Source organism: Pteropus medius, unplaced genomic scaffold, assembly GCF_902729225.1.
Source record: "Pteropus medius unplaced genomic scaffold, Ma_sr-lr_union100, whole genome shotgun sequence".
Classification (NCBI taxonomy): Eukaryota; Metazoa; Chordata; class Mammalia; order Chiroptera; family Pteropodidae; genus Pteropus; species Pteropus medius.
In genome coordinates, this window is record NW_024354503.1 from 9,823,150 (window position 1) to 9,835,717 (window position 12,568).

At 39.9% G+C, this 12,568-nt stretch overlaps 1 protein-coding gene across 8 annotated transcripts in view; it reads left to right on the top strand.

Moving 5' to 3' along the window:
* The first annotated feature begins 3,750 nt into the window (after positions 1-3,750).
* NCOA7 (nuclear receptor coactivator 7) overlaps positions 3,751-12,568 on the top strand; it is a 123,607-nt gene continuing 114,789 nt past the window's right edge. For 3 of the 8 annotated variants that reach the window (XM_039854848.1, XM_039854849.1, XM_039854841.1), the window contains exon 1: positions 4,503-4,637. The gene's annotated coding sequence lies outside the window, so the exon portion shown is untranslated. Of the gene's footprint in view, positions 3,952-4,497; positions 4,638-5,225; positions 5,407-12,568 lie in introns of those variants that run through there. The other 5 variants (XM_039854845.1, XM_039854847.1, XM_039854843.1 and 2 more) reach the window with 4 other exon arrangements.

Sequence of the window (12,568 nt, forward strand, 5' to 3'; positions counted from 1 at the left end):
TATAACAACTTGAACAGATCCCAAGGGAATTATGCTGAGTGGAAAAAAAAAAAAAACAATTCAAAAAGTTACATACTGTATGATTCCATTTACATAGCATAACATTTTAACAATTATTAATGATTAACTGAGTGTACCAACAATCAATTTTCTGGTTTTGATCTTATGATGTAATGATACAAGATGTTACCATTGAGGAACAAGTGTGGAGGAGAAACCTAGGACATCTCTGTATATTTTTGGAAACTTTTTGTGAATCTATAATTATTTCCTTAGAAAACCTTCTTTTTCTGTTAATTGCACTGTAAATTTTTTACAATCCAAATAACCACCATCAGTTAATTTTATTTTGAATTTAGGGATTCATTTCAGAATTTTAAATTATATCTTAGCACCAATGTCAGCCCCAGTTTACTTGAATAAGTGTTTTAGAAAATGTAAAAAATATATAATGGATTCTTAAGTTATTGAAGGTACTATTTTTAGCAGAAATAAGACAGCAGAAATTAACTGTGAATAAAAGAAAAGGGCAAATCTATTGTGCTTAGTCTAGATAATCAGCCATATGTTCTATGTGCTGACAGACACCCAGACAGCAATCTATTTCTATATACATCAGTATTTGTTTCTTAATACACTCTGGTTGGTTCTTCATTTCAAATGATAAGATTTCTACCTCCTCCTTAGACAAGCCAACAGAAGCACTGAACCTAGGCAAATCCACAAAAGGACCTATTTACATTCTACCAGAAACTCAGGTTACTATTTATAATGTGCTGGACAAATGATTCCAGTCGTGAAAATGAGTCACTGCCTTCAACACTATTAAATAGTGAACTCCATTCTACCTCTTTAGGTGCAGGACAGACCTCCACAGATGTCATCCGTATTGACCTCCTCTGGAACTCTTATGTCAACCAGCCCAAGTCAGGTATGTGAAAGGAGGTGTTTCTTTGTGCTAGAAAAGGAGAAGTTCAACCACTGAAGAGTGAACTTTCTTGGTACTAGTAGACTAAACACATCATCTAATGCACAAATCTCCTCTTCAACACCTTTACAGAGAAGACTTCCAAAAAAGTTTCTACACTTTCAGTGGTTGTGAGCTCATTACTTATCCAGGAAGCCTTTCATTTTGGCCAAGTGTTAGAGCAGTGTTTACCAGTCTCCTTCTATTCGCCAGGTATAATGACAGGTACTAGGGACACAATTTTTTAAAAAGAAAACCTTTATTATAATAATGTATATTGTTATAGTAATACCTAGCTTTTCCTGAAGGTCACATTCTAGACTTTAGTCTAAGTGTCATTCATGGATCATTTCATTTGATCTTTATGTCTGTCCTGTAAAGTCGATACTATTATCACCCTCATTTTACAGATAAAGCAACAGGAGTTAGGCAGTTTACCCAAGGTGAGCCAGTGGTAGTGCTGCAGTCTGAAGCTAGAGCCTGAATTCTTGGAGATTACCATGTTCTTAAGAAGTACACATTCTAATTAGTTTTGATCCGTAGCATACTAAGATTTTTCCAAATTATTTTATGCATTATATCTTATCTCCTAAAATATCACCTTCTATTTAGAGCAGCTTTTCTTTTAGAAAAGTTTTCTGCAATAATAGAAATGTTCTATTTTTTGCTGTCCAAAAGAAAAGTCACTAGCCACGTGAAGTGTGGCTAGTGGAATAATTTAAACTTAATTTAAATTTAATTTAAATTTAAATGGTCACATGTGGCTACTGGGTACTGTATTGGACAATGCAGATTTAGAGGATAAGGAAATGGTTTTATTTCTTCTGATTTCTCTATAAAGACAAAGCTTAGGCAAATCAATAAATGCTGAGTTAATGAAATAGTATGAATGAAGAATCTTTAAGGGGGAATTCCCCCTCCTCTAAACTGGGAAGCAGACTTCTTTATTATACTGGGACTTCTATGTAATAAAACATTGTAATAAGCATGATACAGCATGCAGTCCTAAGAGAGTTAATGAAGATAGTAAAGAGGATCTTGAAATTACATGCAATATTTTCAAAAGGCTGACATTTTATAATTGACGGTTACTGCTTTTGAAATACATACTCAGTTATATCTTTAGCTAATAAAAAAAATCACTACTGAATTTGTTTCTTGACAAAACTGAGGTCCATAGAGAAAAAAACTAAAGCAGACTCTTGGTGCAGAAATGATGGAAACACTCAAGAATTGCAACTCAATGAATATTTCCTGCAGAAGCTACATTCTAAAAGGTAGACCTCTTTAAAAATTTTAAGAGTAGACAACTGCCATATTCTCATTGACTTCATCTGGTCACTTATACATCATAAACTATGTGTGTATACATTTCTATAATTGACTTATTCTGAATTTGGGGTAAAATATTATGAATAAGGATAGGTATCTTTTGAAAATAAACTGGGACTCTAGATCTATCGGAGTCCCTAAAAGTAATCAAGTGGTGGGCTTCTGTTTCCTGAACCCAGCGCAGTGAAGCTCCTCCCCTCCTCTGTACTGGACCACCACTTAGCTTAAAGGAACTCATTTCAAAAAGCTTCAGGGATTTTATCACATTTTGTACTACTTTGGGACATGTCTTTTCTTATGCCTGGTTAATTTTTATTTTTTATTAAAACAAACAAACAAAAAAACAAAAAATCTGGCCACAGTGAATTCATCATTCTGTCTTTTCTGCGTTGCGTTTCGCAGGGGTCCCATCAACTCTTCCCACTCCTGCTACAGTCGCGCGGTATGGCATCTCGCATGCTGCCAAACTGCAATCATTACAGTGATAAAGACGCAGCAATTCGGCCCTCCAGGCCGACTCTTGGTAGAGATCTGAAAAGAGCCTGGGCTGGGAATATTTGCATCAACAGCCAGGCATTGCCCGAGCTTCTCATCTCCTCTTAGGTGTTGTTCCTTCTACGGTCCTATGACCAGCAGCACCGCAAGATGACTAGGAGGATTTGGCTGTGAGGTTTACACTCACCCACAGGAAGAAAAACTAACAAACAAATAACGACACAAACTCAAGGCAGATAAACAAACAAACAACAACAAAAACTCAGTGCAGAGCCTGCTGCTGGTCTGATAACACGGGCGTGTCAGAGTTCACACACAGGCACACTAGATAGCGGCCTCCTCTGGGTTATTAACGCTGCTCACGCTTTAAGAGCCTCTCACGGAAGTCGGAGCAAAGCAATCAACAGTGATGGCTTTAGGATTTCAGTTGCAAGTGGTCATGGTATACTATCTTGCCAAGTATGAAATAATCGCCCAATTCTGCACCGAGCATGTATAAAACTGGCCCTCAGGTTTTGATCTTTATAGTTTCAATGAGAAAAAAAAATAGGTGTTTTTCTTTTTTGTTTAGATATTGTGTTATTTGCAAATTACTTTCAAGGGAAAAGTAGGCTCCTAAAATACAAAGAGCTGATTTCATTGAATCAGAAGAACATGGTTTTAGATGTCCAGAGAAACTGATTTGCTCTCACAGTTCTTTGACGAGTGCTTTTATGATTGTAAAATCTAAATCATCTTGCAGTGCTGGTCGTGGGCCCATATTGGGGACAGCAACCAAGTGGGGATGGGAAGCTCACGGACAATGCCTGGCTGCTGATGCAAATATTCTCAGCCCAAACTTCCTCCGTCTCTGCCAAGAGTCGGCCTGGAAGGCCTAATTGCTATGTCCCCATTGCTGTAAAGATTGCAGTTTGGCAGCGTCTGGGATGCTGTACAGGGTACTGGGGCAGGAGGGGGAGGAGATGGTGGGCCCCTTTGCGAAACGCAACGCCAGGAAGGACAGACGAATGAATTTACTGGTCCCGGAGCTGGAAGTAAACTCAAGGCTTTAAAGCTTGAGGAGACGCTCTAACTCCAGCTCTACTCTTAAAGCCTTACTTCCCACAAAGATTGGTGGCCACGGCGGAACAGCTGTAGGGGATGCAGCCCGGGGCGAGGTAAGATTCTCCTAGGTTCCGCCGCCAAGCTTCCAGACGCCGGGGCAGCAAAGAGCAGGCTCTCGGGAGGCGTCACAATGGGCCGAGGCCTGCGGAGGCCGCGCGCGCAGCAATCCGAGGCGGGGCCGCCAGGCCGCTGCTGGGGCTGTGCGGAGGCAGCGGAGGCTACAATAGCCGGGGGCGGCAGAGGTGCCTAGGCTCCAGCTCTGAGGTCACGGGGGCAAGGAGGATGCCGCAGCTGCATCCCAAACCGCAGAGCCCGGCCTCGGAACCCCCGGGCCCCCGCCGCCGCGGAGGGGTGCAGAGCGTGGCGCGAGCCGGGCGGAGCTAGAGGCGGGCATTTGCACCGCGTCGCGCCATCGGTAGTTCCCCGCCTCCGGCCGGGCCCGTGAGCCTGTGGCGGCGGATACCCGGACCGCCGGCTGAGCTGCAGGGCTGGCGAGCTGCCGCTGCTCGTGCGGAGAGGCCTGGGGAGTCCCGGCGGCGGGCCCCAAGGGTGCGCGCCTCGGCGCTCCTTCCTCCTGGCCTTGCTCCTCCTCGGCGCACTGTCCCCCCGCGACCCCTCCTTCTACCCACCCTAGAGGATGCGGTCCCCAGCGCCGAGCAGCAGAGGCCACCGCTCCCAGAAATGCATGCGCCGGAACCCCTTCTCCCGGACCCGAGGAGCCAGCGCCCCCACCCTGTAGGTAGGTGGGTAAGGCGGGGACCAGCCTTAGTTGCAGCCCGCAGCTGATGCTGCCGCTGGGGAGAGGCGGGGGTCAGGGACCGGGACCCACTAAACTTGCCTCCCGCCGGGGGCCGGTGGAGCGTTCGCAGGTGTGCTAATGGCGCGGGGCGCAGCCGGGGGTTAACCTGACAACCTCTTCTAGAGCGAGGGTGGCCGAGCGGTGGCGGAGGAGAGCTTGACCCTTCCCCGCCCATCTCCAGGGCCCCAGCGTGATGTGGTTGGGGGTGAGGAGGACAAATTAGCGTGTAGCTTATTTATTTTGGGGTGGGGGAGGGGGTAAGGGATGGAGGGCGGTGGATTTTCCGCAGCTCAGGTAGAAATGTCACGGTATTTTTTCGGCTGCATGAGCAGATGCGTTCTTCTTGTTTTAGCCAAACGTGTAGACACGGAAAGCGTTATTTTAGCGGCATGTAGAAGTCACTGTGGATTTTTGTTTATTTCAGAGCTGGCTGGACAGTATATAAAATTGATGACTCAGACCCTTACAGTCAACATTCTAGGGCCAGTTAGAAAAGATCCTTTTAGAGGTCAGATTATGCCGGAGATACATGAGGTTGGAGTATTGTGCTGCCTGCTTGGGAGCCTCCTGCTTATGTGAAGGGATGTGTTTACGTACGAGTGGCAAGTTTGATACAGGTGTAGAGAGTTTAGAATATGCTGGACGGATGCAACGAGTTGGCCAGCAGAGGCAGCCTTGGGCACAACCTAGCTTCCAACTAGGAGTTAAGGTTTGTATTTCTGAGAAACTGGTTATGAAATCTTTCTTTTCCCCCAAGCATAAAGTTCATACATCAGAGCTTTTGGCAAGATTATCTCTTCACGGGTTATCATTTTTTTTATTTTATGTTTCAAGCAATAAGCTTTAAAGTTTTGGAAAGTGGATCTTTGTAAGTTCTAATTTTATATTAACCTATTAAGATTAGAGCTTTGGAAAATTAACCGGTGTAAACTCCAGGAGGACCGAGCCTTCGTCTTGTTCAATCTTGTAATCCTCTACATCTGATATAAACTGGGTGCTTATTAATTATTTGTTGAGTCATCTAAAGACAATTTACTGTTAAAATGTATTTGTTTTGTGGCCGTTGATGGTTTTACTTAATTTGAAAAATTGCTTCTTTGTGTAAATAGTCAAAGTTGCTTATCTTAACATCTGAGTTTGAATTTTGACATTTAAAGGACTGTATGCTATCCTTCTCTAAAGTGTTATTAAGAAATAATTTTCCCCTACTCCTAATATGTTTATTTCATGTCCAAGCTTGCAAATTTTCCATTCTTAGTGGTAATCAAACTTATTTCAATTAAACTCAAGCACAATTAGAAAAAGTACAATTCATGTCTAAAAGAAAATTCTGTTACTCTAGAGGTAACAGTGATTTGGTTAATAAGTGACATATTAACTTGTTTTAGAGTTGAGTTGTTGTGGTTGATCTAATTATAATATTTTATTACAGGTAAAGGTAAAAACAAAGCATGTAGAAATATCTGATTCCTAAATGATTCAAAATATATAGCATAGATATACATTTTCAACTGTAAGGGTTTTCCCCAGTATATAAGCATATATCAATCTACAAGTTCGACAGTCAGAGTAGTTGTGAAATCAGTGGTTTGGAAGATTCAGTGCCTTTGAATTTTATGTTATCTTGAAAAAACCAAGGATGACTGCATCACATTTTATTTGTTTTATTTTTTGCACTGTGACATTTCCTGTTTTGATTTTGTTTTTATTTTCCTGTTATGTAAGTTTCATGAGTCAGCATTAACCTCTTTTCAATCACTTGAACAAAATTATCTGGGTGTGGTCCAATCATTTGTTTTCTTTCCTTTTTTTTTCTTTTTTTTTTTTTTCCTTTTAATACCTCTTCACCATCCTCATTGCATATTACCCAAAAGACTAATTTCCACAAACTATGGTAAGCCATAGTTTATTCTTACTGCTTTTCCTGCCTACTTGACTTTTTCTAGATGGTGAGGCAATAACAGCTATGTGAAAGGTGGTGAGATTGGGGGAACCAACAGTGGGAGGGCACTTAAGAAAAATGTTATGGTTCATTGGAACAAAGGAAATTCCCTCATGAAATAAAGATAATTTTACACATATTAAATTTGTAGTCAAGGACATTGAACAATTTACATTTCTCTTCCTTGCTCATTTTAAATTTCTCAAAAGAGCTCTCCCCTGTGGTTACAGTAAACTCTTTTTACTTTGTTGTAGATAATAAACACTTATTTGTTCATTTGACAAATGGAAGTTGAGCATTTAAACCATGCTGGTGCACCTGGCCTTGAAATCTGTCGAGTAAGAGTGGGTTCCTAATCTCAGAATAGAAGACGCATTTTTCTGTGTGTCCTGCATTTAAATGTGCAATGCCTCTGCTATTGGATGGCTCACTACTTGGAGCCTATTGAGTGAGACCCTAGCACCCTGCCTCCATATGCACCACAGAAATGCAATTCTAAGACTTGGATTTACTGTTTCTGTAAAGTTTTATTATCCAAACCCCTACCTCTTCCTTGCCTAATGTCGTTTACTGTCCTTTATCCTGGCATACTTTTTTATCCCACTACTTTTTCACCCCAGCCCAAATATTTCTTGTTTTTGTTTACATCTAATAGAATCCACGTAATTCACATATGTTAGAACCAAAATTGTTATGGTTTCCGAAAAAGTATAGAAAAGAAAATTTGTATAACCTTGAATTTCAAATACAGGGAACTGGTGGTTGCAGAATAATTGTTGTGTACTTATCTTCCCTCAACAGTAGTATAGAATGTCTTTGTTTCTGCACTTATCAGAGAACCTGAGTTGTCTGCTCACAGATTTGATCAGAGCTTAATTGAGACAAATGATGTTTACAGAGAACTGGCTGAATGAAGGCCATAATATCCACCAGTTCCTCTCTAATCCTAGATGTTAGACCAGGAGTCTAGCCAGATCTTCAGAAACTATATACTTTGATTACCTTGTTTTGTATCTTTTGCAACTCACCCACCTTGTGCTCACACTGAGGTATTCTATTCGTAAAGTCACAAGAAACTTACCGTTATGTGACTTAAGAAATGTGGTTATTAAGATCAGGGTCTCTTCTACAGCTACTGAAGACTCATAGAAGAAATTCCCTTCAGTTCTAAATGCCAAAGAAAAGCTTTACTTCCTCTGAGCAATTATTGTCTTTTTTTCATCATACAAAACTAGAATCAGATAATTGATTATATTTCCTTTGCTGATTTGGCAGTAAGGAAGTGTGAGTCAAATTTGCAACTCAATTATCATAACCCTATAAAAACCTGTGACTTTATATTAATATTCTCACTTTCCCTTTGGTCTTGAGCATCTGTTCTACTTTGTTTTTCTTGATTCTGATTTTTATCTAATTATATTTTCCCATTTATTGTATTTATTATTTTAAGCTGACTCACATCCTTTGTGAAACAAGGCAAAATACAAAACATAAAACCAAATAAATGAAAACATTTGCAAAATCGATCTCTGGACACAGAATGTTTTTGATTAACAAGTTTAATTGGTTCCATTAGATATGTTTTGAACAAGTATTGCAAGTTTAGTATATTTGAGCTTATAGAGACAAGTGGAAAACAATGTAACATAGTTTTATAAAACTAAATTACACTTATTTTTTTAACTATTAAATTTATGTTTACTTATCACTAATTTAAAATTGGTAAAACCATTCAATTTAAGTCAATGCCTTATATACTGTATTAGGCTGAACAGAAGATTCATTCCATATAATAATAATAAAAAAAATCATTTTTAGCCAAAGGGCTGGCCTAAGCTCACTTTGCACTCAGCACTGGACCTCATATCTGACCTCTTTCACATCAATGATTTATTTGATTCATCTGTGTTTTAATAAATCAAATATAGATTCTTCTTTGAGCCTCTTTTATTAATCATAAAATTAAAAAAATTAAGCTCCCTGGTTAATTGTCCAGACTTTCTTCATTCTGATGTTTTGACAACTACCTGCTATGTTGATTAAATCTGACTAGGTAAATAGTTGTTTACATCTATGTGTTGCTGAGTTCAATTTGATACATTTATCATCCAGGTCAAAAGAGAGATTTTTCAAAAGGGTCAGTCATTGGTACAGTCCAGGAGCCTTTGGTGTAAAAATAATCTGATTTCAAAAGTTCAACTAGAAGCATTGAAGAGGATTTCGAGAGAGATGTGAGCAAATTTTTACATAGAGGCATTCATAACCTCCATGTCTTTAACCTCCATGTTCTGTTAGCCTCCATATTTTTAAAAAATTATTTTTACAGCAGGTAATATCTTCATGTGATTCAAAACGTACAGATGGTTATACAGTGAAAAGATTCCTTCTCATCTTCTTACGCTAGCTACCTGCTTTCCCTATCCACTGGCAGCTAGTATAATCAGTTCATTGAGAATCCTCCAGTGACATTTTATGCATATACAAGCAAACATAAACATTCAGCTTGCCGTTTTATCTCCTAACTATTCTCTAACTCCCTTTTCTCCATTTCCACTGCTCTTGTCTCCTCAGATGCTTTGGACTGTTGCCTACATTTTGCTTTCCCGCACATTTCAGCCAGTTTTCTTTCTAAACTTTCCTCTTCAAACCTTCTAAAGGTTTCATACTACACAGGAAGGAGTTCGCTATGAATCTTGGTGGGAAGAAAGTTTTTGGGCCCTGAGGAATTCATTTTTTGCCCCCTTCCCTTCCTGCCATGCATTTGGCCCGCAGTTGTTCTGAACTAACCGGCGACCCCCCACCCCGCCTCCCTGCTCCCAACCAGCCAAATCATGGACCTTTTAAAAAATCTAAAGTTCATGGTCTTATCATACACCATACATGCCTTTTTGCTTACATATCCTTATTTATGGACCCCAAGTTAATATTTTAGTGATATAAAAACTGATTGTTGCTTCCTGCACATGCATAGCATATGATTTTTCTTCATTCTGTTCTTTCTACTTGGTGCGCTCTGTCCTATTTTCATTAGCAAGCCACTCTTAGTACCAGTGTCATCTCTAGGGGCCATTCTTAGTTGAGATTCCATAAAATGATGGAGCCTTGCACATGTAATTTAGTGTCCCAGGTAGGCCTCCATACCAGAAACAGGCATTTCTCATGAACAGTAAAATTGGCTTTCTAGTAAAAGGTAACTCTAATTTTGGACAGCATACTAAAATTGGTTAAAAAAAAAAAAGATAAAAAAAGCCCAAAGTTGGAGCTTATATTAACCATTCGTTTCTCTTCTATGCCCCCACCTCAGTAGAATACATGTCTGTATCATTTTCTTTAGCATCCATTCCTTACTGTATTAATTCTCTCACTATATTAATAGTCATTAAAAATAGCTTTTATATTTATTATGGCCCTCATCTGGGACAGAGTCTTTTATGCCTCACCCCTGGGTTTGCCTTTTTAGTTGGTACACAAAGGGGCAAAAGCCTCCAAATGGGGTACCACTAAAGTTTAGGGGTCTGATGGGAGACAGGTTTACTCTTAAGAAATACAAACCATGAAACATTGATCTTGATAGATGACATGAATCATCTAGAGAGAATGGTCCTTCCAAAAAATGACTCCTAAATATGTAATGAAGTATTTTTAATTCCAACTCAAGTAACAAGAGGGAGTCCAAGATGCTCAGTTTTATTGCAAAGTGCCTGGCATGAGGTAATTTGCTATTGACTGATTAACAGAGGATTTAGAGAATAAGAATTTAATAGTGTTTGTTCAGCACTCTTCATGAGAAATCCTCTGACTGGTGGATAACTTTGATCACTAACCAGGTGTGCCATGTACAATAGGAAAAATTTGTGACTTGACTCCATAGGTTTGATAAACCTCAAGATCTTTCATTTTCTTTCTGTAATTCTTATCTCACTAAGCAAACATCAAATTTACTGAATTGTTTCCCTAGACATGTTGGTACCAGGAATTGAGGGTGCCCTGAGTGGGAATAATGAATCTTCTAGCCTTTTGATAAGTATAGCCCCTGCTCTACGATATAAAGCACAGTTTCAGGCTGTTAGTCTGTTGGGAGGGCCTGCTCAGTCCTTATAGTCCCAGGTGCTCAGACCCGAGCCCTCAGCCTTAGGTCTTGCCGATTCCCCGCAAGGTCCCTGGCCTGTCTATATGGTCCCACTCAAACAGCTCATTAGCAACCCTCTAATATCTTAAATCACAGCACTTTCCAAAATAGTTTCAATTTAACATGGCTTAACTCTTTAAAAAGCATTCTAGTAAGAAATTTAGTCTATTTGGGCCGCTATAACAAAATATCATAGACTGGGTAGCTTATAAGCAGCAGAAATTTGTTGCTCACAGTTCTGGAGGCTGGAAGTCTGAGATGAGGGTGCCAGCCTGGTTGAGCTGTGGTAAGGCATTTTTCTGGGTTGCAGACTGCTGACTTCATTGTGTCCTCGCATGGCAGAAGGAGCTAGGGATCTCTTTGGGGCCTCTTTTGTGAGGGCATTAATCCCATTAATGAAGGCTCTGCCCTCATGACCTAATCCTCTCCCAAAGGCCCCAGGTAATACCATCACATTGAGCATTAGGCTTTCAATTAATGAAGGAGTGAGGGGGCGGGGGTGGGAGGTAATGCACAAACATTTCATCTATAGCAGGAATAAAAAATTAACAAAATGGGAACTACAGATGGCCAAATCATAAAACAATTTCCAACTTAATTGCATCGAAGAAATCATGATTATAATTAGATTTTAAAAGTCTATAGTGCTGGCAAGATTGAAGTTGGGTCACATTCCCTTTTTGAGAATGGTGAGAGGGTTGGTTGGTATACTTTAGATAGAGAGTAGTGTAGCTCATAGCATCCCTTGGTACCAGTGAGTCTATTCTAAGAGTACATCCTAAGGAAATCAGAGATGAGGCTTAATTTCATGATGAGCGCATTGTTTTTGGGAGGCAGGTGATATGGTAGAGGGGTTAAGAGCAGGGATGATGGAGCCAGTTGCCTGGCTTGCAGTCCTTTTCTACCCTTTACCAGCTACATGAACTTAGGCAAGTTAATTTCTCCTTGATTTTCTCCTCTGTAAAATGAAGAGATAATAGTATCGACCTCCCACATTGTATTGAGAATTAACTAAATATATGTAAAGTACTTGGAGCCCTGTCTGTCACAGAGTAAGCAACTGTGTATTAGTTATTATCAAGGGTGATACTGTGAACATTTGAGACAAATGCAACAATGGAGTCATTTTTTTAAGTAATAGTATACCAAACTATATATAGAAAAAGATCCTGATTTGATTTTAAAATGCATCTGCATAGAGAAAGACAGGTAAGTGGAAAAATATGAAAGTTTTTTTCCCCATTGATGGCATCACGGAAATGATGGCATTTTTATGTTTTACATGTTTATTTGTTATCCATATATATTACAGTGATACTTGTTAGAAATTATTAAAATAAATATAGGATTCTTACATTCTCGACTTTATCAAGTGTATATTCATTTTGACATATTTTACTTTTTCTCCTTTCAAGGCTACTCATATTTCACTTCCCCATCATCTTCACCCACATGCCATCTGCCTAGTATTTTTTTGCATTTAGATCTGTTGCTTTGTGTATAGATCAGCCCCAAGGCTAATTCCTGAAGAATAAGTAGACTGAGTGAAATGATACGTGAGATTTTATGGGTGGTGGCTTTCTCTTGGAAGTTTAAGCCAGAGAATGCTGCTTATGTGCTAATGGAACTGTACCCTTTTCACATTTCAGGCACTCAGCTTTGTCTTCCACTCCCCACCTGAATGAACTGAGCACTTCCTAGGGCCAGAATCCTCAGTACCTCTCACACTGGGGGAATGGGAGTGGTGTGGGTTGTGTGTCGGGGGGAAGAGGGCAGAGTTCCTGCCTCCAGGCTCTCTGT